We start from the raw sequence: 11,682 nt of genomic DNA, 5'->3' as shown, positions 1-11,682 counted from the left end.
AGTCGCATTGACAGAACATTGGTGCTGCTCAGGCTCGCATCTTCACAGTGTCTGCGAACAGACAGAAAAACAGAAGAAAAACAGCAACAGCGACGACTTCTAAAACTCTCTGTTGGAAGAGTTGTAACTTTAGACCGGTTCCCATGCGGCTCCGTCTCCTCGTGTCTCCTCTGTCCACGAGGGCATCCATCAGTCAACGCTCCTCTTCGGTATCTGCATTTAAAAGGGATGATTACATGAGGCGCACATTATTATATTTACCAGCCTCTTCAATTTGTTGTATTTCCCCTACAAAATTCCAGCTCCATTTCCGCCTGCTGTATATTTGATCTGTGTGATTGCCTCCAATTCATAATGACCCCCAGTGTTTGCGGAGGAGCTGCTTATTAACTCCCATTTCACTCTTTTTTTGTACAAACTAGAGATCATCCGCTTCCCTCTGGCTGCCAGAAGAAAAAGGTCACAGAGGGAATAATAGAGTTTTGAATGGCTGATGTTTTAGCCAACTCTAATTTAGCTCATTCATGAGGGTCTCCCATTTATTATTAAGAAGCTAGAATTCATACATGTGACATTTACATAGGCAGCTGTGTTAAGCTGCAGTCAACAGGAGACTGGAGGACCAAAGCTGCCAACAACCAGAGAATATGAAACATGCAGCCTTTGCAATCATCTTTAAATGAAATTGACTTGTTGTTTTACCAAAATGGCAGACAATTTGGGCCAGAATGAAAAGCACTATTGCTGTGATTAAGACAAGAAAGGCAAAGACAAACCAAAATTCAGTTCAATAATTCAAAGCAGGTGTCAAACAACACTTCTGTTGTTAATGACAGTATAGTGATCGTCCTCTAATGCAACTTTCTGCTCATTTTCATCGTTTGTTTCTTCACACAGAGGACACAGCTGCCATGTTTCTGACATCTGTGCGCTGGCATCTGTACTGTTGTTTGTTTTTCTGTTCACTGTTTGTTCTGTGCTTGTTATTAACTGATAACTGATCTTACATCCGACATATGAACGCTTTTAAGCTGCGTTAATTGAGTTTCCACTGAGGAACAAGCTCAAACCAAAACATCTGACATATCATCGGCTCAGCTGCATCCAGCAGACACACAGAAGCATTAATGTTTGTTTGGAATCATAATCAGTCTCCTTTAAGGTCTGTTCCACCACTCTGGAGAAAAACTTCTGTTGTTTTTGCAGCTAAATGTTCCACTTTCTTCACCAGACAGGCGATAACTGTATCTGTCTGCCGGTTGGTGCTGGGCAGGTGGTGAACAATGTTTGCTGAAAACAGCTGCCAGTTGCGGGTCAGAAAGCCAATACAATGAGCTGAAGACAAAAACAAGCTCAGTTGAGTGATCTGCACAGTTGATGATAACTCTCAGTCTTGTCTCACCAAGTAACGTGTGTCATTTCACGCCACGGCAATAGACGCTAAGAGCAAGGGCTCTGAAAGTCAGGTGACGAAGAGCGAGAAAGTCCACGTAGGGAGGAGGTACGAGTGGATGGGTGGGTCAAACAAACACGTGACTTTCACTCGAGAGGCTGCTGTTCATGTGAAACCAAACGTCAACAACTGACTTATTCACGTTGACTATACTTAACTTACGTATATAAATTAAATTAAAAACTTATTTTAACCAAAATCACGATCTTTTCCTAAACCTCACTAAGTAGTTTTGTTTGAATTCACAGCGTTAACCCAAACAGAAAACTTTATAGGTTCAAAATTCTTGTTTCATTTTGATGACATATTTGAGTCAAAGTCAAAGGTTTTACAAAGGACATTTTTCATATCCATTTTTATCACTCCATTAATCAGAATACATTGTCAATAGCCACATAAATAATCATATTTGCCATTTTTTTTTAGGAATAAAGGGTTCTAGAAACTGGAAGGTTTGGGGTATGTAAGAGCTACTGAAGTGGAGATTTCAGGCTCAGGGTATACACCTCCTCACTAAGGCACGTTGGTTTGAGCAGGGCCACCATGCGGGAGTCATGTCCTTATTATTTTACACAATTAGATACAATCTTTTTAAAAAATGTATTCATATAAAATATAACTGTGGATGACGTCAAAAAAGGGTAAATACATTGAATTAAATATTAAGAAATTGGCCGATTTTTTTTTTTTATGTTGACTTATTTTATTTAAATCCTCTCTAAATCCTGACTTTGAGCACCGTATCACATGTCATTTTATTTTATTATCCTTGTTAAAAATGAATTTCTTTTGTGCAATTGGTTATTTTGTATTAATCTGTATATTTGAAAAAAATAAACCAAAACAACTGTCGTCACAGTCAGAACCGCTGCTAAACTCTAAGAAGAAAATGTGCTCGGAGGGCAAAATTAATGTCGATGTCAGCGACTTCCAGCTCCACAATAACGAGGCTCCACCATAATTGGAAAAACAAAGTGGAAAGCAGTTAAGTAGATTAGAGTTCGACCACATTTTGTCTGCCTGGGCACCAGTCACCAGAAGACGGGGGGAGAAGAAGCACAATTAGCTCAAAAGATTAAAAGAGCAGTAAAGACACACTTCTTGTGGGCATCTTGAGCCATATGGTGGCTACTCTCTTCATCCTTGGCCAACACACTGTTGACCTTTGTAAGATTTACCAGTTAATTAGTCTTCTGAGGTCAGTGTTTCTGCAGGCTTTCTGCGTGGATTCACCCAATCACACACTGATTATTACTGATGGTTATAGTTATTCCTGTTTCCAAAAAGAGTCAGGAAACATGTTAGGTAGATTTCCATCCACCTGATTTTATGCACATTTATAAAGAGAAAAATAGTTACAACCTACAGAAGCGTAATGCATTCACTTGAGAAGTAAACATTAGTCCTGTTTTTCTGAAATATTTAGATTATTATCTCAGAATTCTGAGAAGTTTTCATGAAAAAAAAAATCTGCATTGTTTTTATGAAGAAACAAAATTCAAAGGGATTTATTTCTCTTATTTATTAAAATGTTTTATGAATTTATATTGATATTTTTCTGTGTCTCCTTTTTATACCGTCCTGAGGAAACTATATTTCAGTTTATACCTTATTTGTTCAAAGAAAACCAAACGTTTGAACATTCAAATTATAATTTTTTTTATTTAATGTAAAAAAGAAAGTACCCATAGTGCGCTCCATAGTTACAGTTTTTGTTTCTCTATGCTTATAATGATAATATATTACAGTTTTAAACAGACTGCATTGCCACCAAACTGGAATTGTCTTCTTGTCAAAAAGTTTAAAAAAAAATCAGAAACAGCATTTAGAGCAGAACCAACAAACTGACTCATCTCTTCTTCATGTATTATGCAGCTTTAATTTACTTATAATGTGCTGGTGGTGCCTTTTAATATCGTATGAGCAAAATGACCTCCTGGGTGAAAGCATTATTGCTTTATTATTTATTGAAATCACATGTATTATCCACTCAAATAATGTGAGGTATGCAAACAGGTACAGGGTTTGCAAACTCTTAATTATAAACTTTGGTTGTAATTACAACATAAATTAAGAATGTGGGGTTATAAACATTTGGGGATATTTGTTATTCACATTTCTGCAGACGTCTTTACTCGTTGCAAACAGCCGATCAATGTTCAACCTCAGGTGTTGATGATCAGTCTTCGGTTGGCTCAGACTCTCACTGCTCGTCTTGCATACAATGTTTATTATTTATAACACAAAGAACTTACTTACCAGAACTGCTAAGCCGTCACAATCTTCTGGAATTCTTATTTTTTACAAGATATGTTTATAATGCATTATAGAAATGGCCGTCATGCAGAGTGTTACCGTTTGTGCTTCTCTTCTCCCATGAGCATTTATGATTGTGTCATCTGAATACATACACAATATATACAATAAAAGAATAACTGAGTAAAAAATATAAAATATAAAAATGCACATTATATACAATGAAATAGTATAGTATTAAATGAACTAACTAAACAGATGTGCAACTATTAACCAACAGCAAACAAACAACAGTGTAGCAGTGTTATTAGAAAACAGCTTTTAAGAAAACTGTATCTTGTAATGTTATATCTATATCTGTTAATCCTTTTTTGGCAATATCTTGCTCACTTTTAGAACGACAAACAAACAAACATTTGTTCCCGTATAAATGTGACACCTGCTGTAGGAGTGCGACGGTGTTGAGCTGCAGATCAGATCTGCTCTCTATGTTTAGAAGATGACTCTGCTGCGGAGATGACCGGCTGCAGCCTGCTGGCTGGGGTCAATTGCAGCATTATGACAGTTTTAATAATAATAATAATAACAACAATAAGCTTCAGTACACTGTGACACCATCAAGTTTTAGGCCAAGACTTGCTGACAAGAGCAGGCCATAGATTATGCCAACACAAATGGATTAGCATGGGGGCAGCCTTATATTAGGATTCAAAGAATGATTAGAGGAGCCATGTTATGTAATGATGTTAATGCCGTGCTTCATACGAGTCTTTGTAATCTCCATCAACAGGTCTACGTCTGAGAAAGCTGCAGCCTCTTTATGTTTGTTTAAGGTTTGATTCAAAATCCCCCGATTTCTACCTCCATTTCACAGGTGTGCAGTGTAATTAAGTACCTTCACTCACAAATATAATACGAAAATACTAGAAATATAAAAAATACTATATATTTTTAGATGAAGCAACCCTAATTTTATTTGCTTTTGTTATTAGTATTATTAATAGTAGTAGTAGTAGTAGTAGTAGTAGTATTTTTACAAACTAAACAATCAATCAATTAATGGAGAAAATAATCAGCAGATGAATCCATAATGAAAATAATTTATAGTTAAAAATGAGTTCCACCTCAACCAGCTGCAGTAAAATCCTGCTTTCACATTAATGCATGAATGATAATAATCTGATGGTGTATTAGTACATAATTATCATAGTATGACAGTTACAGGTGACTTTTTCTACATTGAGTAATTTAATAGTTCTATTATATATTCCATATTTTATTTCTTTATCAAATTGTTTTGTCTATTAATGTATAAAAGATGAATATTTGATGAAGGATCAGTTATTTCTTGATCATTATCTTCCTTTTAGCTAACTATATAGTTATTTGTGTAGCATCAATGTCATTTGAAAACCAGGTATCTCCAAATGTCAACTTTTTATGAGCTAAGAAAAACAACCCTGATTTTTTATTTATTTTTTGAAAATCCAATAGGTTATTCAATGATTATTATTACTTTAAATTGTTTGTGGTATTATATTTTTTAATCTTTTGTATTATTATTATTATTTAAAGTTATTTACATGTATTTATTTTTCCTTTAAATTTAGTTTAGAAATCATTTTTTGTTTTTCATTCATTTCCAATGCATAACTTGGACATAAATAAAAACAAATATGATTCTAAAAAAATGACATAGTTCACTGTGTTTACAGGAAAGGGCTGTCATCAAAATAAGGACATTTTTTTACAAATGACCAACGTTGGAGATACATGGTTTTCATGGTACAGCAACAATAACTGTTAAGTAAATATTAGTACAACAACCCCCATAATTTGTTCAGGTGTGATAATTCTTTGTTTCTATTATCAGACGACTAAACAATGTGATTTGATCCAAACATGTCGGCCATGTTTGTGTAGAGCACGCTTTTATCAGATCTGTTGTTCACACCTAATAACACACCTGATTACATCACTGCCCTCGCACTCAGTAACCTCGCCACACACACACACACACACACACACACACACACACACACACACACACACACACACACACACACACACAGGGGGAGAGTGTTACCATGGATCATGAAGGAAACTCAAGGAGGAGGGAGGAGATGAGGGCGGGGGCTGTTAAATCTGATCTGGCCAGTGCTGACGACGGCAGTGTGGCTGTGTCCTCACATCAGCCCTGCATCAGTGTGTGTGTGTGTGTGTTATATAACAGTGTGATAAAGCTGCCTTTGGGATCTGATGGCCGCTGAGCCTCTTACCTGTGTGTCAGGTGGAAAGCCCTGGCAGCAGTTCTTCATCTTCCACATCACTCGACTCTGTGGAGATGAACGCACATTGGCCTCCTTGGCACATTTGTTTTCATTTGCAAATCACTGTTTCCCTGTTCCATTCATTCCCATCCACTCGTCCGAGCACGTAGAGAGGATAGACCTTCACCTTTTTGTTGCCATCAATGCTCAACGGCACAAACTAATGCTTGCATTCAGCCTCCACCAAATCCACCTATAATGAGCAGACTGTGAAATAGTACGGAAGGTGATGGCCTCCAGGAGGAGTTTGAGCTCTCAATTTCACATCCGTTACACACTGAAGTGGAAATAGACTACAACTTTACTGCGAAGAGTCCGTAACAGCTGAGACTTAATATAATCCATAAAAACATTTCACAGATGCTGGAGTTTAGTTTGTTGCTTCCAGCTGTTTGTGGACGTCTTTCCTCTGAGTTGATTAAATGCAGGATGCATGCATCCATCCACGTTGCTCGTTCTGCTACATCGCTTGCTCGGAGCAAATGCAAAAACGTTGACTTTCAACGTATCCGTGGTTTGCAGAAGCATACATTTTTTCCTGGAGACTGGAACACACATCATAGTTTTTTTTTATGGTTTTGATCATTTAAACCAGCGTTCCTAGCTGGTAGTAATGATCTTTTTAATATATTTACCACTTTCTATACATAAAGTTTTTGTATTGTATGACTATAGTCATCACATGTGTCATTTGCTGAATGTCTCTCGTACTGTGCTGAGGTGTCTTGTCCTACACTCCTTTAATGCGTTGATACAGCAGTAAAGTATTGACTCTTAAATATCAATCGTCCCAGCCCCCCCCCCCCAGTCTGTGTGTAAACTGTTGGCAGGAGTGCAGCTGGCCGTGTGTCCAGCTCTCTCTGTCCTGACCTAGATCTCTGACAGTAAACAGCTGCTTCCTAAAGCGACGTCGTGCTGCCATCAGCAGAACGGCCCGGAGAGATAAATGTCAGATTGGACCTCGGCTGAGCCTCTTGATGCAGCTCAGGGCCCCGCGGTTTGTTTAGGAGATCCACAGACACTTAGCAGCCAACTGCTGCTGCTGCTGCTGCTGCTGCTGGCTTTGTTTTGTTTTATTGTTTTGTTTTGATCAACACAGTTTGCATTCAAGGCTTACGAAAGACAACAAAAAAATAACTTCAGGCTGCCTAAAGCGGAGGCCTTGTGTCGGGTCAGTGAGCATCAAATGTACAGTATTTGACTGAAGGTGGAATCTATGAACTGGTCTTTGAAATCATGTCCTCAAATATTTTAATGAGGGAAAATCCAGAACATTTTCCAACATTGTGCAAAATCAAACAAAGGCTATCCTGTTTTCCACGTATGATAGTGGTGAAAGAAACTTCCAGTGTGAATTTCAGAACAGTATTCAACCAGTCCTCCAAATTAAATGATTAAATACATCGTTTGTACCAGAATGTTGCATTTTCTCATCTGGTTATTTAAACATAAATACAACTTGGTCAGGTTTTTTCAAGACAGTCAAGAATGTATGCTTAAATAAATGTTTTTTTCCTCTGATTGATTTCACTTTAAGGATGCAGTACTTTGTATCTTTAAGATATATCTGAGGTCTCTTGTTTCTAATGTGAAAATAGCACATGAGGCGTAGCCCTGCGACATTGGGTATGATATTGGATGTCCATCACTGTGTGGTATAGCCAGCATCATCTTCTCAAATCAAACACCGCATCGCACGAAAAGATAGGCGGCTCACAGACCAGGAACAGGTGCCTGTGAGTGTTCATCATGATGCCAGAGCCACAGAGCATGCAAGTAAGATAGCTGCTGACCCATTTCACCCGGCTCTCTTCAGAACTGTGTTCAAAGAATTACATCTTTCATGGTGGACAAACAACTTCCAGGTCCATCATGTGATGCCATGTGGCCCAAAAAGACTTACATTGGGAAAGAGACATCTGTAACTCAGCGGATACCTTTTTTTTTCACGGATCAAGTGACAAATCTGGATGCCGATCCTGCAGACTCTGGACATCCCTGCTTAATGTCCTTTAAGTGCGACACACAGGTCTCACACACATGTGAGACCTGCATGTGCATGCAGTACTGACAGGAGTAGTTGAGGTACTGCAGCTGTTCTATCAAATGTTGTTATGAGTTGAAAGTAAGATGTTCATGTAGACATCGCTGGTGTGTGTTGCCGTTTAGACTATTTGTCATCAAAGTTGCAATAATGTGTGAATATTATATTCCACTCCTTTCACCCCCCCCCCCCCCCCCCCCCCCCCCCCCCCCAAGTTGTATATGTGATGGATTTGGATCAACTTGGTGTCACATTACTGTATTTTATTGGGTTTTCAGCTAATGGAGGTTGTTAAATAACCAGTGGGTTTGTCATGAGCTACAATTTATGATTATGACAACACAGAGATTTCCACAGTTTAGTTCAACTGTGAACCGTCTTAAGAAGATTTGTATAATCCTCTTCAATGTCAACTGTTGTCAAAGAGTAGGATTACAAATTCCAGGTATTCTGTTATTTACCAGGTATACCTGCAGCAAAGAATGTAATTCAATCCATTAGGGGAATCCATTTGGAAAATCTTACTTCATTTTTATACCCAATTCACTTCTTATTACAGAAATTCTATTACATTTTTTTAAATATTATAATATTTTTTCCAGTTTTTTATGCACAAAACTACTGTTAAGTGTTTTTACTGAAAAACACCTCGTTGGTAACTACAGATAATTCGTTTTAATGACTTAATGATGATTGAATAAATGTTTTTAGTAGTTTTGCAAATCTTGGAGGAAGCAGATAAAAGTGATTTGTCGTTGAAGTACAACACCTTTAGTTTCAGCCTCTAACTCCAGGTCCACTTCTCACCTTTCCACGTTTCATTTCATTAGTTGAGTAAAACAAACTAATTAGACACACGTCTGGCAGATGGCTATCAGTCAAAGGCCTAAACCTCGACCACTGCTGCTGCTGCTGCGGTGGATTAGTTCAGATGACTTTAGATTAGATTAGGGCCCCTGTGGAAACGCAGAGGAAGCAAGAAGATTAAAGCAAATGAGGTAACTCAAATTACCATTGTTACATTTCTGTAAGATACAATACAGTATCACTGCTTTGTTTTAACAGATGGAGTGTTATATTGTAGTTTGAGGAGTGTCATACTTTCTAAATCGTCATTTGATAACTTTAAGCAAAATAGAAATTATCCTTAAACCTCTCCTGCGTTTCATGGTCTTGTGGACTATCAGAGATATTTGTAGAACATTTGGTAAATTAACCAATTGATTTGTTGTTTATCGAAAATCACTATCCAATAAATTAATGACAATTTTGTATGTTTATTTTTCAATTCGCTTCAATTTTACTGGAAAGTTGAAAGCTAAAACATAAATAATTGCTTTAGAAGTTAATATTTTCCATGCACATCGCAAAACTAACTACAAATAGTGAACTTTTTCTTTGCATTATTTTTCTCATGATAAACACAAATAAATAATTGTATAATTGTTAAAAGTACATTCTTTCATTAACAATAGAACCCGGCTTTAACGGGGCTCTAATACCCCACTCATCCCCTCACCCCTTCACACGTCCACACCCCTCACCCTCTGGCTCATCTACTGACTGCTGACATAGCCATTACTCACCAGTTTAAAGCAGCTCTTTGGCCACACGGCTAAGCAGGTTCGTTAAGATGTGAGGGGGGGGTCGCGTGTTGGTTGTGGAGGCGGTGGGTGGAGTGCAAGGGGTCAGGCCAATGGGCGGCTGGGATTATCACCGACCAACCATCTGCCATCCAAATAATAATCAGATTGAGGAAATCAATTGCCTGTGTAAATATCATATATGTAAGATCTAAGACGGCAAACTTTGAGACTGTTTTACTGCTGACCTGAAGGAGCATGTTATCAGTCGTATGCCATCCCCTTCTTTATTCTCAACCATACGTCTCAAATATCAGTATCAGTAACTCCATGACCATAGCTAGCAAAATCATATGGTTTGTACAAGTTATTTGTTGCTCAACATTATGGTTCCTTACTCAATAAGTTGTATTGAAATTCTCAATCAACCTGAATAGCTAAAAACACCTGTGTAGCTGTGCAAGGTATTTGTATTGTTGTTTTTTGGTAGAAACTTGAAACAATCTCGGTGAAACAGGGTTTTTCCAAACATTTGAGTTCCTTTGAATGATACTTCAGAGTATTTCAACTCCATTCAATACAAATCAAGTTGTTCCAAGATCCTTTTGGAGCACGTTGTGTCAGGATGTCGACTCATAGAAAAGTGGAATTATCTCAACACATAATAAAAGTATTACGATTAAAAAGTTTTCTCACAAACGTTTTAAATCTAAATTGGCTTTGTGAGATATTTATGAATGCCTCTTTTTTTTTTTTTTTTTGTGCAGTTTTGTATTCTGAAAAATATTCTGAAAAATATCATTTTTGGGGGTTAAGAGTAATAAAGTTAACATTATTAGGTACAGTTTTAGCACATCAAAGCTTTGGTATTCAACACCTCAAACTAAACTCTCCAGGTGCTACAGATCCTGATAGACAATGTAATTGATTGTAATCAGACTGGCCCATATGAAACCTTGGTTGCGTCATGCATGGTGGTCCTAAACTGACCAATATGACCAATAATGGTCAGATTTATCTTTGAAGAACACAGATGCTGCTCCATATGACTCATGCAAATAACATGCAGAGCTTACAGACGCTAATTCAAACAGATGCCTCGCTTGGCACACACTTTCTTCCCGCCTTTTACTAATACATCATATTGTTATCTAATCCGCTCAGCCATAATTAAAATGATATCCACATCCTCCCTTTTAACCATATTATCCTCGAATATTCAAATCTCCGACTGTTTTAATCTCAAAGAAAACAATTAATTTCCGTGGAGCAGCATGCATAGAGAAAGCTCTTCTATGTTCCCTAGTATGCTATAAGATGACCGGCTAACATGCAGCAGCTCCTGTGTATTAATTAAAATTGTATAAAGAAACAATATGGCCTTAAAACGAGGGGAGGGGGGGGATCCCTTCTGATGCAGCAGGGGCCTGTTGCCCTCTGAGGTCAGCGCAGTGGTCATTTATTGTTCTGTTGTGGAGTGTGATGCTGCAGAGAGGAGCGTCAGAGGAGGATTAGTGAGCGGTGGCACATGTCAGGGAGTGAGAGTGTGGACTAGACGGGGCGTCATGGGGCTCAGGGCCGCTGACACACGACCGAGCACGCTTCATGGCAGTACAGATACTGAGGCTGTGTATTAAGATGTCTGGTGATTCATCACACAAGCCTGTGGTTTCTCCATACGTGCAGATTCACCTGCAGACTGGCCATGGGTGGATTATGAGACAACGGGCCCCTAAACACAGACATGCTAAAGGCCCCAACACCTCTTCTACTGTAGGAGCAGGACACACAGCCCTTATAGATGTTTAGCCTCTTTTTGTTGATGTTTTGTCTCTTTGTGCTCATTTTTTATATCTTTGTAATTGTTTTGGTGTATTTGTAGTTATTTTTTGGCTTGTTTTCGCCCTTATTCATAGCTGTTTTGTGTCACTTTGTATTTGCTTTGGTCTTTTTGTAGATATTTCTCTGTGTTTTTTCCCTTTTTTATAAAATTAACGTGACATTTGAGGGCTGTGC

This window comes from Anarhichas minor, unplaced genomic scaffold, assembly GCF_050575085.1.
Source record: "Anarhichas minor isolate MPS153535 unplaced genomic scaffold, ASM5057508v1 ptg000062l, whole genome shotgun sequence".
In the NCBI taxonomy this organism is placed as follows: Eukaryota; Metazoa; Chordata; class Actinopteri; order Perciformes; family Anarhichadidae; genus Anarhichas; species Anarhichas minor.
This window is presented reverse-complemented; position numbering follows the sequence as displayed.